At 39.2% G+C, this 16,370-nt stretch overlaps 1 pseudogene; it reads right to left on the bottom strand.

Moving 5' to 3' along the window:
• Nucleotides 1–14,878: 14,878 nt before the first annotated feature.
• Nucleotides 14,879–15,891, bottom strand: LOC123457757 (annotated as a pseudogene).
• Between the last annotated feature and the right edge of the window lie 479 nt (nucleotides 15,892–16,370).

The raw sequence follows: 16,370 nt of genomic DNA, 5'->3' as shown, positions 1-16,370 counted from the left end.
GCACCTTCTGGCACTAGATGAACTGTCTAGGGACTGACTCTCTTCCAGATTTCAGCGAGGTCACTCCATGTTCTGTACCAACAGGGTATGATGTCTTCAGCAGTAGGGTCTTCCCATTAACTTTGGTGTGTCATCAGGTGCCCAGAAAGAAAATTGTCGTCTTTTGGGAAATCTTGTAGGTCTCTCTGATCAACAACTCATTGTGGATTTTAACTGCACTCTGGTACTGGGAGTTACAGTGCAGAGCCAAGGAAAAGAAGGAAGAAAAAGATAAGTAATATAAAAGAGAAAGAGAGAAGAAGGGAGAGAGAGAACAAAAGAGAAAGAGACAGGAAGAAGATTAAGGTTAGCCTTCATCATACCCTCTCCAGGGTCCTGTGATTTAGTTGTTCCCTCTAAGGACCTGATGAAGGTTCAACCATTTAGTCTGTATTTCAGAATATAGAATTTTATGGTTCCATTGCCATTTGGGTCCAGGTTTGTGCCCCCACTCCACCCTTAACCTCCCTTCCTGCCACACCCTCCCAATTAGGCAGATTCAGGTTAGGAGCCACAGATGAATGAGACTATGTGACAAATATCTTTCTGTGATTTGGGTGAGTACGCTGAGAATAATCTGTTCCAAGTTCAACCACCTTTTTTTTTTTTTTTTTTTTTTTTTACAAATTCCATCATGTCATTTTTTCCTTACTTTCATCATGTAGATATACCATATCTTGGTTATCCATTCGTCTAATAGACATTTGGGTTGATTCTAGCTCTTAGCTATTATGAATTGAGGAGCCATAATTATGGTTGAGAAAATCTCTCTGAACTGAGGCATGGAGATTTTGGAGTAAATTCCCAGTAAGGGAATAACCAGGTCTGTTGGTAACTCTAGAGTCACCCTTTTTAGGAATCTCCATATTGCTTTCCATAGGGGTTGTACCATGTTACATTCCCACCAACAGTGAATGAGGGTTCCTATTTCTCTACATCCTCACCAGCATTTGTTTTGTTTTCTTTTCTTTTTTAACGTTTGCTATCCTTACTGGGGTAAAGTAGAATCTCATAATTGTTTTAATTTGCATTACCCTGATGATAAGGGATGAGGAACATTTTCTTAAGTGCATGTTTGCCACTTGTATTTTTTCCTCTGAGAACTCACTGTATAGTTCTCTGCCTCATTTTGTCAGGGGGTTGTTTGACTTTTTACTGTATAGGTTTTTGAGTTCTTTTTAGATGCTAGAAATTAGGCCTCTGACAGTTGTATAGCCAGCAAAAATTTTCTCCCACTATATGGGTACTCTATTGGCTCTGCTTATTTTATGTTTGTCTGTAAAGAAAATTTTCAGCTTCATGAGATCCCAAAGGTTGAATAATTGTTTAAGTTCCTGAGCTACTGTGGTTTTGTTCAGGAAGTATTTTCCCATTCCTATATCATGGAAAATTCCTTCTATGTTTTCTTCCAGTACTATCAGAGTTTCCAGTCTTATATTAAGGTCTTTGATCCATCTGGACTTGATTTTTGTTCATGGTGAGGTGGGTGGATCAAGTTTCATTTTCCTGCATGTGGTTATCCAGTTTGTCCAACACCATTTGTTGAAGATGCTGTCTTTTTTTCAGCCTGCATTGTTTGGGCCTTTGTCAAATATCAAGTAGCTGTAGATACTTGACCCAAAGTTGGTCCTCAATTCCGTTCCATTGGTCTATAATACTGTTTTTATGCCAGTACCATGTCGTTTTTATTACTATAGCTTTGTAATATAGCTGTAAATCAGATATGGTAATGCCTCCAGAGTATTTTCTTTTGCTAAAGATATGCTTGGATATCGGAGGCCTTCTGCCATTCCATATGAATTTTGAGATCATTTTTCTATCTCTGAAGAACAATGTTGGGATTTTTATTGGTATTACATTAAATTTATAGATTGCCTTGGGTAACATTGCCATTTTCACAATGTTAATTCTGCCTATTCAGGAGCATGGGAAGTCTTTCCATTTTCTCAAGTACTTCTCAATTTCTTTCTTGAGTGTTTTGATGTTTTCATTGTATAGGTCTTTAACATTCTTGGTTAATGTTATTCCAAGGTACTTTATTTTATTTTTTGTTATTGTTGGTATTGAAAATGGGACAATGTGACTACTTTCTTTCTCTGTATATTTGTCTTTTGCATATAGAAAAGCTACTGTTTTTTTTGTATTGATTTTGTATCCTGCTATTTTGCTGAGTCACTTGTAATAATTTTAAGGTGGAGGTTCTCAGATCTCTTATGTACAGAATCATGTCATATATGAATAGGGCTAACTTAACTTCTTCCTTTCCAATTTGTATCCCTTTTATTTCTTTCTCTTGTCTTATTGCTTGAGCTAGGACTTCTAGTAGTATGTTGAAGAGCAGAGGTGAGAGTGTACAACCCTGTCTTGTTCCTGATCTCAATGGGAATTCCTTCAGTCTTTCCCCATTAAGTATTATTTGGGCTTAAGGAGCTTCATATATATATATATATATATATATATATATATATATATATATATATATATATATATATCTCCTTCATTCTGTTGATATAAACCATCCATGCCTATTCTACCCAATGTTTTGATTATGATGTTATGTTGTGTTTTGTCAAAGGCCTTTTCTGCATCTAATAAAATGATCATGTGATTTTTGTGTTTAAGCTTATTTATGTGGTATATTACATTGACAAATTTCTGCATCTTGAACCACACCTGTATTTCTGGGATGAAGCCTACTTGATCAAGGTGGATAATGCTTTTCATGTGTTGTTGAATTCAGTTTGTCAGGATTTTGTTTAGGATATTTGCATCTAAGTTCATCAGGGAAATAGGCCTAAAGTTTTGTTTTGTTTTGTTTTTTTCTTGTGATATCTCTATCTGGTTTTGGTATTAGGGTGATAGTAGTTTCATATAAGCAGTTCGGGAGCTTTCCCTGTTCTCTGATTATGTAGCACAGTTTGAGAAAAACCGGTTTCAGTTCTTCCATGAAGGTTTGATAGGATTCAATTGAGAAGCCATCTGGTCCTGGACTCTTCTTTTGGGGGAGGTTTTTTATTCCCTTTTCAATCTCTGTGGGTGGGATAGGTTTGTGTAAGAGATAAATCTGCTCTGAAGTTAGCTTTGGTATGTTGTATGTGTTCAGGAATTCATCCATTTTCTCCCTATTATACAGTTTTTTGGAGTAGAGGTTTTAGAAATAAATCCTAATGATTCTGCTAATTTCATTTATTTCTGTTTTAATCTCTCCTTTTTCATTTCTAATTTTGTTAATTGGCAGAATCTCTCTTTCGTTTTTATTTGCTTGATCAAATTGGCCAGGGGTTTACAAGCTTGTTTACTTTTTCAAAGAACCACATCCTTATTTAATCAATTTTCTTAATTGTTTTCATAGTTTCCAAGTCATTAATTCTTGCTCTGATCTCAATTATTTCTTTCCTTCTTGAGACTTTTGGGTTGGAGTCTTCTTATTTTACCAGTGCCTGTAAGTAGACAGTGTGGTGGTTTGATTCAGGTGTTCCCCATAAACTTAGGTGTTCTGAATGCTAGGTTCCCAGTGATGGAGATTTGGGAATTAATGCCTCCTGGAGGGAGTGTATTGTTGGGGCTTATAGGTATTAAAGCCAGTTTCTCCTTGCCAGTGTTTAGCACACTCTCCTGTTGCTATGGTCCACCTTATGTTGGCCAGAGGGTGATCCTCCCTCTGCTCATGCCATCATTTTCCCCTGCCATTGTGGAGCTTCCCCTTGAGCCTGTGAGCCAAAATATATCTCTTTTTCCCAGAAACTGCTCTTTGTTGGATGATTTCCACCAGCAAGGTGAACTGGATTGCAACAGTAAAGTGGTACCGAGGAGTGGGATTTCTGCTAGACACCTGACTGTGTGGCTTCAGCCTTTTATAGCTTATTTTCAAGAGGAATGTGGAAGGAGTTGAAACCTTGGCCCAAGAGATGCCTTGCAGCGCTGTAAGTACAGCTTGATGGAATATTCTGGTCTGAGCTGCAAAACCTGAATGCAGTAATAACTATGGACTGTGAGGTTTGGCTTATGAGGGTGAGAAAGAGCTTTGCCTAGACTGGGCTAGCAGTTTGTGTAAGAAGCTTGCTCTTATGCCCATGTCCTGAGAAGTTGTGCATGGTTGCTTTGCATAGAAATGAACTGGTGTGAGCAGAGGGATATGGCACAGAAAGAAAAATCTTTGGGTGAACTGCTGCCTATTCAGCTTCAATTGAGAGATTAAAACCTTTGAGACTGGGCTAGCTGATCTGTGCTGAGGCAACAAGAAGAATGTAGACTCTTTTGAAGGGACCTAGGTGCTCCAGGAGCATCCTGCTCTTCAAAGTCTGCTTTATTCCCCCCTGGATTAACAAATTGACACCCTACCTGGTATTGTGGAGTATAAGAAATGCTGGAAAGAGGGTCATTGAGTTTGCAACATGGTCTTGTGTTTTGGAAATGGCCATGGGCAGTGTGAAGTGGGTTTGCTGGTTGCCTGCATAGAGACGCCATGGGGCCATGAGGATGAACCATGGCTTGCAGTGGAGACCCAGTGGAGATGCCGGGGCCATGAAATGGCTGCCAAGGAGCTGCCAGCCCCGATGAAGTTTCCCAGGACTGTGAGTAGCCTATCTGGAGGGGCAGAATTAGAATGCCAGAGACTTGTTGCTGGTTAGAATTATTGGACTTGAAGATTTGTCACTGGCTAGAGATGCTGGACTTGAAGCTACAGAGTTTGATGTTTGCCCTGGTTGTTTTAAATCTTATATTGGTTGAATGTTTCTTTGCTATGCCCAATGCCATCTTTTGCAGTGTGAATATTAATTCTGTGCCATTATGGGTTTTTTGAGGTTATTTTTGGTATTATGACTCAGTTAAAAGATCTTGGACTATGGGGATATATGAACATCATTGGGATTGATAAAAACAATGGGGACTTTTAAAGTCAGACTGAATACATTGTATTTTATATCATGTATGGATATCAGTTTATGGGCGGCAAGGGCAGAATGTGGTGGATTGACTCAGGTGTTCCCCAAAAACTTAGGTGTTCTGAATGCTAGGTTCCCAGCTGATGGAGATTTGGGAATTAATGCCTCCTGGAGGGAGTGTATTGTTGGGGCTTATGTGTATTAAAGCCAGTTTCCCCTTGCCAGTGTTTGGCACACTCTCCTGTTGCTATGGTCCACCTTATGTTGGCCAGGGGGTGATGTCCACCCTCTGCTCATGCCATCGTTTTCCCCTGCCACCATGGAGCTTCCCTCAAGCCTGTGAGCCAAAATATATCTCTTTTTTCCAGAAGCTTCTCTTTGTTGGGTGATTTCTACCAGCAATGTGAACCAGACTGCAACAGATGGTTAGGTTGTTGATTTGGGAACTCTGTCTTTGTTATGAAGGCATTTAGTGCTGTGAATTTCCCCTTAAGGACCACCTTCTTTGTGTCCCATAAGTATTGGTACATTGTGTAATCATTTTCATTCAATTCTATAACTTTTGCTATTTCATTTTTTATTTTGTCCTTCACCCATTTATTGTTTAAAATTGTGTTGTTCAGTTTCCAGGAGCTGGTGGGATTCTTGGAGCATCTTTTTGTGGTTGTTATTTTCTAGCCATACAGCATTGTGATCTGATATCGTGCAGGAAATTATATTGATCTTCCTAAGTATATGGAGGCAGGCTTTATGACCCAGTATATGATCTATTTTAGAGAAGATTCCATGGGCTGCTGAGAAGAATGTGTAGTCTGTGGATTTGGGGTGGAATGTTTTGTAGATGTAATTATTCTATGGTGTTGTTGAGCTCTCTTATTTCCCTGTTTATTTTCTCTTTGGATGATATATCTATTGCTTATAATGGAGTATTGAAATCCCCAACTATGATGATTTTGGTGATTATTTATGTTTTGTTGTCAGGTAGGTTTTGTTTTAAGAAATGTGGTTATTTTTGGTTTGAAGTCTATTTTATATGATATTAGTATAGCTATGTCTGTCTGTTTCTTATTTCTGTTTGGTTGGACATTCTTTTTTTTTTTTACTTGCACATTCATATTTATTGCTGCTTTATTTCTCTTTTTTTATTTATTTCTTATTAATTAGTTTTGTATTCAGTAAATACAGTCAGTTTGGTACCATTATTAGGCTCCTCTGTGACCTACCCCTTCCCCATTGGCCCCTCCTTATTGAGGTATATGGGTCATGAATTGTGTAGTAAGACCACAGTTATGGGTAAGATAAATGTCTCTGCATATCATGACCCAACACGTGGCTCTGACATTCTTTCTGCCCCCTCTTTCGAAAAATTTCCCTGAGCCATGTTGGGTTCATTTTTGGTCTATTTCAGTGATGAGGTGTTGGGGGCCTCTGAGGCTCTGGCTCTCTGATTTGGTAGGAGTTGATTTTTCTCTGTGTTGGTCCCCTTCCACATTGTGCTGGTATCTGGTTCATCAGGAAAAAAGCACCCTTGCTGGTTTCACCAATTTTTCTTAGTTTCATCCAGGGCCCTTTTGAGGTATGATGGGGTGGCTCTCTCCTTAGGATATACATGTATCTGAAAAAGAGAAGCAGATTCTCCAACAGAGAGTAAGTTAGCACCAAGACAAATGAGATAACCATACTTTTTTATAGAGAGTTTAATAGGTGTAGGCCCTCTTGTATCCCATGATTGATGGTAGCTTGATATTGGCAAGTGGGCTTCTGTTTGGATATGGGCTGACTTGTTTCCCAGCTCCAGCTATGGGTCCCATAACACTGAAGGGATCAGTTAGCCAAATCAAGAGAAGTTGGTTCCCCACCATGGATGTGTGCCACTATTGCACTTGTGGGCATCATAACAGGTTATTTACTGCTAAGTAGGTTAGTCCATGAGTTGCTTGGACAGATATTGGTCATTTCCCCCCAGTCGCCCATGTAGCACCTTCTGGCACTAGACATGCTGACTGTCTGGGGACTGACTCTCTTCTAGCTTCTAGACATGCCATTCCATTTTATGTGTCAATTGCATATGGTATCTTCAGCAGTAGAGTCTTTCCACAAACCTTTGGTGGATCATCAAGTACTCTGACAGAAATCTGTCTTTTAGGAAACCTTGTAGGTCTCTCTGATCAAAAGCTCAATGTGGATAATAGCCCCATGCTGGTACTGGGAGTTACAGGTCAGGGCCCACTAAGAACATGAGGGAAAAGATAACTAATATACAAGAGTTAGAGATAAGAGAGTTGGGGGAGAGGAGAGGGAGAGGAAGGGAGGGAAGATTTAGAAAATTAAGGTTAGCCTTGATCCTACCCTTTCCAGTGTCTTGTGGTTCAGATGTTCCCTGTAAGGGCCTGGTGAAGGTTCAGCCATTTGGTCTGCCTTTTAGGAAGTAGAATTTTATGGTACCATTGCTGTTTGGGTATAGATTTGTGTTTCCCACCCCATCCATTTTAGTGTCTAATCCATGAGATTCTTGCTGGATATGTAAGCTATCTTGGGTAGATTCAGGTTAGGTGCTGTAGATGAATGAGACTATGTGGTGATTTTTTTCTGTGATTGGGTAAGTTCACTGAGAATGATCTGTTCCAGGTTCAACCATTTTTCCTCAAATATCATTGTGTCATTTTTTCTTATTGCTGTATAGAATTCCATTGTGTAGATATACCACATCTTAGTTATCCATTCTTCTAATGATGGACATCTGGGTTGATTCCAGCTCTTAGCTATTATGAATTCAGCCGCTACAAACATGGTTGAACAAATATCTCTGGCCTGTAGTTTGAACGTTTTAAGGTAGATGCCCAGTAAGGGAATCACTGGGTCTGTTGGTATTTCTATAGTCAGCTTTTTCAGGAGTCTCCATATTGCTTTCCAAAGTGGTTCTACCATCTTACATTCCCACCAACAGTGGATGAATTTTCCTACTTTTCCACATCCTTGCTAGCACTTATTTTCATTTGATTTTTTGATGTTTGCTATCTTTATTGATGTACGGTGGAATCTCATAGTTGTTTTAATTTGCATTTCTCTGATGATTAGGGATGATGAACATTTTTTAAGTGTGTGTTTGCCATGTGTATTTCTTCCTCTGTGAACTGCCTGTTCAGTTCTTTGCCCCATTTTGTGAGTGAGGTATTTGAGTTCTTTCTGTTTATATTTTTTAATTCTTTGTAGATTCTAGAGATTTGGCCTTTATCAGTTGGATAACCTGCAAATATTTTCTCCCAATCTGTGGGTAATCTATTGGCTTTACTTCTTGTATGCTTGTCTCTAAAGAAACTCTTCAGCTTTATGTGATCCCATTGTTTGAGTTACTATTTAAGATTGTGAGCTACTGGGATTTTGTTCAGGAAGTATTTTTCCATTCCTATATCATGGAAAGTACTTCCTAAATGTTCTTCCTATAGTTGTCAAGTTTCTGGTCTTATGTTGAGATCTTTAATCCATTTGGATTTCAGTGAAGTGCATGGTGAAATATGTGGATCAAGTTACAATTTCCTGCATATGTTTATCCAGTTTGTCCAGTACCATTTGCTGAAGGTGCTGTCTTTTTTCCAGCTTATATTGTTTGGGCCTTTGTTGAATATCAAGTAGCTATAGTCGCTTGACCCAAATTCTGGGTCCTCAAGTCTATTCCATTGGTCTATATACTCCTATTTTTATGCAAGTACCATGCACATGGTGGTTTTTTGTTTTTGTTTTTGTTTTTTACTATGGCTTTGTAATATAGATTTAGATCAGGTATAGTGATGCCTCCAGAGGTATTCTTTTGCTGAGGATATGTTTGGATATTCGAGGCCTTCTGCCTTTCCATGTGAAATTTGAGATCATTTCATCTATCTCTGTGAAAAACACTGTAGGGATTTTAATTGGAATTGCATTAAATCTGTATATTGCCTTTGGTAGGATTTTCATCTTCACAATGTTAATTCTGCCTATCCAGGAGAATGGGAGGTCTTTCCATTTGCTCAAATCCTCCTCAATTTCTTTTTTGAGTGTTTTTATGTTTTTGTAGTATAGATCTTTCATTTCCTTGGTTTATGTTATTCCATTATTTTATTTATTTATTTGTTGCTGTTGAAAATGGGACTATGTCCCTTATTTCTTTCTCTGTATCTTTGTTATTTGCATATAAAAAGGCTACTAATTCTTGTGCATTGATTTTGTATCTTGCTACTTTGCTATAGGAGTTAATCACTTTCAGGAGTTAGGGATGGAGTCTCTCGGGTCTCTTACATATACAATCATGTCATCAGCGAATAGAGATAACTTAACTTCTTCCTTTCCAAATTGTATCCCTTTTATTTCCTTCTCCTGTCTTATTGCTTGAGCTAGGACTTCCAGAACTATATTGAAAAGCAGACATGAGAGAGGACAACCCTGTCTTGTTCCAGATCTCAATGGGAATTCCTCCAGTCTCTCTCCATTAAGTATCATTTGGACCTTAGGAGCTTTGTATATTGCCTTTATTATGTTAAGATATGAACCAACCATGCCGATTCTCTCCAATGTTTTGAGCATGAAGTGATATTGTATCTTGTCAATGGCATTTTTTGCATCTATCAAAATGATCATGTGGTTTTTATGTTTAACCTTGTTTATGTGGTGTATGACATTGACAAATTTCTGTATGTTCAACCACCCTGTCTTCCTGGGATGAATCTCACTTGGTCAAGGTGGATAATGCTTTTGAAGTATTGTTTGGGATTCAGTTTTCGAGGATTTTGTTCAGGTTCTTTAAATCTAAATTCATCAGGGAAATAGGCCCATAGTTTTCTTTTCTTGTGGCATCTCTGCCTGGTTTTGGAATTAGGGTAATGATAGCTTCATAAAAGGAGTTGGGTAAGTTTCCCTGTTCTCTGATTGTGTGGTGCAGTTTGAGGAAAATTGGTTTGAGTTCTTCCATGAAGTATTTGGGGAATTTAGCTGAGAAGCCATCTGGTCCTGGACTCTTCTTTTGGGGGAGGTTTTTTATTGCTTGTTCAATCTCCATGAGTGTGATGGGTTCATTGAGGTGATTAATCTGCTCTGAGTTGAGCTTTGGTAGATGGTATGCCTTCAGGAATTTATCCATCTCCTCCACATTATCCCGTTTTTGTGGAGGAGAGGTGTTTGAAATAAGTCCTGATGATTCTTCCAATTTCACTGATGTTTGTTGTGATCTCTCCTTTTTCATTTTGAATTTTGTTAATTTTAAGCTTCTCCTTTTTTTGCTTGATAAATTGGCCAGGGGTTTGTCAATCTTGTTTGTTTTTTCAAAGAACCAGCTCTTTGTTTTGTCAGTTGTCTTATTTGTTTCCTTGGCTTCCAATTCATTAATTTCTACTCTGATCTTAATTATTTCTTTTCTACTGGAGCTCTTTGGGTTGGATTTTTCTTATTTTTTCCAATGCCTTTAGGTGAATGGTTAGGTTATTAATTTGGGATCTTTCAGCCTTTATTATGAAGGCATTGAGTGCTATGAATTTTCCCCTGAGGACCGCCTTCATTGTGTCCCATAAGTTTTGGTATGATGTGTTCTCATTGTCATTCAATTCCAGAAATTTTGCAATTTCATTTTTTATTTCATCGACTATCCATTTATTGTTTAAAAGTGTGCTTTTCAGTTTCCAGGTGCCATTGGGATTCTTGGGGTGGGGAGTCTTTTGTTTTTGATTTCTAGTAATATACCATTATGATCTGATATCATGCAGGGAATTATGTCAATCTTCCTAAATATGTGGAGGCAGTCTTTGTGACCCAGTATATGGTCTATTTTAGAGAATGTACCATGGGCTGCTGAGAAGAATGTGTAGTCTGTGGATTTGGGATGGAAAGCTCTGTAGATGTCTGTTAGGTCTAAGTGATCTATGGTTTTGTTGAGCTCTCTTATTTCCCTGTTGAGTTTCTGTTTGGATGATCTGTATTACTGATAATGGTGTATTGAAGTCCCCAAGTATGATGATGTTGGTGGTTGTTTCTATTTTATTGTCAAGTAGGTTTTGTTTTATGAACTGTGGTACCCCTGTGTTTGGTGCATACATATTTATGATTGTAATATCCTCCTGATGAATCGTTCCCTTGATAAGTAGGAAGTGGCCTTCTTTGTCCTTTTTGATTATTTTTGGCTTGAAGTCTATTTTATCCAATATTAATATAGCTACACCTGCTTGTTTCTTATTCCCATTTGCTTGGAATATTGTTTTCCACCCTTTCACCCTGAGGAGGTGTCTGTCTTTAGTGGTGAGGTGGGTTTTTTGAAGGCAACAGATTGAGGGGTCTAATTCTTTGATCCATCCTGTTAGCTTGTGTCTCTTGATGGGTGAATTAAGGCCATTAATATTTAGGGTGATGACTGTGAGATTTGATTTGATCCCTGTCATATTGTGGTGTTAGGTGTGTGTTGGTGTCTTCACGGACTTTAAAGTTTTTTGTGTCTACTCTGAGTTTGGTTATTGTGATGTGCTTCTTGTAGGCATTTGAGTTTGATTATTTGTTTCTTCTCTGTGGAGAATTTCCTGAAATACTCTCTGTAGCTTTGGTTTTGTGTTCATATAATTGTAAGGTGGAGTTATGTCTTGGAAAGTTTCTCTTTCACCATCTATTATGAGGGATACTTTTGCTGGGTAGAGTAGTTTGGGTTGGAAGCCATAGGTTCCTAGACTTTGCAGTGTTTCTTTCCAGGCCTTTCTATCTTTCAGGGTTTCCATTGAGAAATCTGAAGTAATTTTGATGATTCTTGGAAGTCATCCTTGCATTTCTTTATGTCTTCATTTAGCATGATCAGCTGATTTTTAAGGTCTTCTTTTTTTTCCACTCTCCCTCAAAACTCTTAACTCTCTTTGAGCTCCTTCCAAGTTATTATCTATTAGTTCTAGTTTAGTGATGGCAGCATCCACAAGGATTATTGGTCCTCTGTTGCTTTCCTGCAAGTTCTACCAGTAGGTTGGTCAGGGTTGCATTGTTCATAGCTTCAATTTGATGTTCTGATCCTAATGACTCTTCTATGTTTTGGTTAGATGTATTTATTGTAGGACTGGGTGATCTAACTGGATTTACTTGCATTTGATTTTTCATGTTATTTCTTTTGCACTGTGGTCTGCCCATGACAGCATATGCACATGTAGGTGGGTGGATCAGCCTTGGCTCAAGCGCAATGGGAATCTGAGGCAGCCTTGGGCAGTTGGCAAGCAGCCTGGGCTTTGGCTCTCACTTGCCAAAGCCCCCTATCTACTGCTTGGCAGGGGCACCAGAGTTGCCTGAATTCTCAGGCGGTAATGTGCCAAAGCTGCCTGTGTTTGGGATACGAGGGACACTGAGGTACCAAGCACTGAAGCAGCCCAAACTCTGGCTGGGAACACTGGGTCTCAGAAGCAGTCTGCACTCCCCTGCCACAGAACAAAGGCAGATGGCTGGCGTGGCAGACAGTTTGGGGATGGCACCTGAGCTGGCTCAAGTGAGAGAGTCTGAGCTTGTGTGGTGGTTGCCGTGAGATTGGGCTTGCTGAATATTCAGTGGCAAGAGCAGTAAGTGAGCAAGTGGGCGGAGCAGTCTAAACTTCCACGCACAGTGATCGATCTGCACGCAGCTGCACTGTGAATACGAGAAGGGGTGGGCTACCCACTCCTGAGGGAATCAGGGATTCCCTGTTATTTCCAGGAGTTGCTGAAGGCGCAGTGGCCAGTGTAGTAAATGGGCAAGTGTGCAGAGCAGTCTAAGCTTCCACACGCAGGGATTGATTGGTGCACAGCGGCAGCAGTGGCAGACATGGCGGCTATTTGGGGGGAGGGTTGGCTAATGCCTGCGAGGGGGTCTATGATTCCCTGTTTCTCCCCACTCTGTGCCCTCCCACTGACAAGCTACTGGAGATTGCTCTCCCCTAAAAGCACCAGATAACCCTTAATGTCTTGCCTTTCTTTTCCTGGGATTTGTAGCACAGTTAGGCAGTTGCCATCTTGTCCAGAAGTCTAGTTGGACATTCTTTTTCCACCCTTTTACCCTATGAAGGTGTTTGTCTTTGCTGGTGTGGTGGGTTTCTTAAAAACAGTCTATTTAGGGGTCTAATTCTCTGTTCCGCCTTTTTAGCTTATGTCTCTTGATGGGTGAACTAAGTCCATTAATATTTAGCGTACTAACTGTGAGGTTTGATTTAATCCCTGCCGTATTTTGGTGGTTTATGTGGTTTGGTGTTTTCTTGGACTTTTTAGTTTTTTGTGCCTTCTCCAAGTTTGGTTATTGTGATCTGCTTCTTGCAGGGACTTAAGGTTGCTTATTTGATTCTTCTGTGTGGAGATTTCCTGAAGTACTCTCTTCAGGTTTGGCTTTGTGTTTATATAGTTGTAAAGCTGAGTTCTATTGTAGAAAGTTTTTCTTTCACCATATATTATAAGGGATAATTTTGCTGAGTAAAGCAGTTTGGGTTGGAAGCCATAACTTCTTAGACTTTTCAAAGTTCTATTCCAGGATTTCAGGGTTCCCATTGATAAGTCTGAAGTAATTCTGATTGAGTTACCTTTATATGTAATGTGTTGTTTCTCCCTAGCTGCTTTTAGGACTTTCTTTTTGATTTCGATGTTTAGAGTCTTAATGATAATATGTCTTGGAGAATTTCTCCTTTGGTCCAGTCTGTTTAGAGTTCTGTTAGCTTCTTGTAACTTGATGGTACTTTCTTTTGAGAGAGTTGAAAAGTTTTTTGATAATTTTATTGAATTAGTTCTCCATGTTTTTGGTGTGAATTTCTTCCCCTTCTGGTACTCCCATGATCCAAATGTTGGGAATTTAAGGTTATCCTGCTATTTCCTCATGTGTTCACAAAAGTTTTTGAATTTGTTGAAACTTTTGGACTCAGGAACTGTTTATCCTTCTTTTTTCCTTCTATCCTTCACATGGCTGACTCTATCCTTGAGAGCTTCTATAGAGTTTTGGGCTTCTTCAATTTGTTTTATATTTTCTACTGCTGTTCTTTTTTTTTTTTTTTCATTTGTTGCAATACATGGTCACATATTTTATTATAGTTTCTCACAGCTGATAAAGGCCAACAACATTTTCATGGTATAGCTCGTCAGTCCAGTATGAGTAATCATCAGAGAAAGGCAGTTGAAAATATACTTGACAGGGGGTGACACCAACGCAGTGAGAACTGTTCCAGGTCCTGCACAAAATTTTACCAGTTCAAATAGTCTATTCTTTCTACATATATTCCTATAGTAGTACATTCTGACTCTATATGTATATACACAAGTTGGTCTATGTGCATGTATATAGACTAACATCTATACACATTTATACAAACACATGTGCGCATCTGTAGAGGGAAAAATCAACTATTGGCTTTAATTAAATAGTACATAAACATTTCATTTACTTTATTTAGATCAAATAGTAACAAGACTGACAAATTGATGCAGAAATATATCCATTACATCTTCCCATGTACACACAAAAAGCAGTAAAATCAATGCTTGGCTCTTTTTATATGTCAACTATTAAGATAAAAAAAATCAAGTATTTACAAACAGTATATTCCATGGCAGGGAACAGAGAAGACAGTTTTTGGTACTATCAATTTTATATACTCACACATCCATATTGCTAAGGTTGAAAAGAAAGGAATGGTGGAAATTTCCTTTCATTATCCACCAAACCTTAACAACTTCATTTATAATATAAACAAAGTCTTGTATATAAATATATTTTCAGGATGCTAAAACTCTCAAGGTATTTTCAATGTACTGGAAGTCCTCTAGGGCTGTTAAGTATACACAGTCACCATGTCAACCCACTACTGTGTACTTGAGATGCAGTTTTGGCAAATTCAACATTCCCAGGAAGATGTTGTCAGACACATTCTTAGGATATTAAAGAACAATTAGTAATGGCATTTAAAACTTAATTGCCAAATGTGGAATGGTGGGAAACAAAAATTAAGCACATCCTTAAGAGTTACAAGGTGGACTAGACTCTGTACATTTCTGTTTTTTAGCTGCTGGCTGTTCCATCTCATGAGAATCGTCTGTGCTCATGTTGGACTTCAGGATAGGGTTTGCTCTCAGGTTGTCCAAGACAACTGTGAAACCAGACAGAAGGTATCCACCACCTCCACTCATCAGTGATTTTGGATGACTTCGATCTGGCAAAAGCTGGTAATTTCTGATCCAGGTTTCAGACCACCTGAGGTTTATGACCCTACCCCTCTCCTCTGGCAATTTTGTATAGCATTCTAATAAGGCTCTTAATACTGACAGTAGACCACAAACAGCCTTGAGAGGGCCACAAAGTCTAGAAGACACAGCAGCAATGGAGTGGGATGGAAATGGCTGGCCCCAATCAAACCATCTGCGTTTCTCTCACTCAGCAGAGCAGCCTCTATACATCTTTTTCTCTGTTCTTCTTGTCTCCTTTGCTTTTCCTGAATATAGTCTTTTTTGTTTCCACTCTTGTTAGGCTCCTTGTACTCTGGATCTGGATACATTCCCATTGTGACTTGCTCTTCTGGGTGACTGCCATTTCTGGAGCCCCTGCCCTGCTGTCTTCATTAGCTGGCTCAGATGCCTGATTTTCCTCAAGTGCACCATTATTTTCTTCAACCAAACTTCATCTTTTGGTTCAGAAAACAACATTTCAGCAGAAAATGTTCCATTTAGGAGACCGTCTACTTTGTTGAGGGAGAATTCATAAAGACCACTGAGGAAAGACTTGGGAAACCCAAAACATGCTGTTGCTGCCCCACAGGTCCATCTCCAGGGAACAGCTGAATAATGGAGCCAAAACCTCCCATTCACCAGCACGGATATTCCCCAGTGTCAACATTTGTGCTAGTGTGTCATATCTCATGTGGTTAATTTTTCCAGGTTCTCTTGCATAATACATAATTGGAAGAATATGTGTAAATGGCTTCAAAATAGTAATGATGGCTTTATATTTCTTTTTTCACCTCTTTATAATATATTTATCTTATGCAAATTCTGTCTTATCTTGGAATGTTGTGCTATTTTCTTTTTTTCTTTTTTTTTTTTTTTTTTTTGGTTTTTCGAGGTAGGGTCTCACTCTGGTCCAGGCTGACCTGGAATTAACTCTGTAGTCTCAGGGTGGCCTTGAACTCATGGCGATCCTCCTACCTCTGCCTCCCGAGTGCTGGGATTAAAGGCGTGCGCCACCACGCCCGGCAGTTGTGCTATTTTCAATTAACTGCTGAACTATTTCCTGCAATAGGCTCTTCTTTCTTCTTCTTGAGCTGAAGGCTTCCTCCACTGGTCAACTTAAATGTTGAGTCCGGTGACAAGGCATGGTGGGGATGTGATATTTCTGAGGGTCAGGTGATGGGCATGGGGGTGTATAGGTACTCTGAAACAGGAAATTCTAGGAAGGGGGAAAGAAAGGAAAGCCCAATGAAGTGGGAATTCTAGCCTGCTGGCCTGGGTCTGCAAG

This window comes from Jaculus jaculus, chromosome 1 (genome assembly GCF_020740685.1).
Source record: "Jaculus jaculus isolate mJacJac1 chromosome 1, mJacJac1.mat.Y.cur, whole genome shotgun sequence".
NCBI classification, from domain to species: domain Eukaryota; kingdom Metazoa; phylum Chordata; class Mammalia; order Rodentia; family Dipodidae; genus Jaculus; species Jaculus jaculus.
This window is presented reverse-complemented; position numbering and strand designations above follow the sequence as displayed.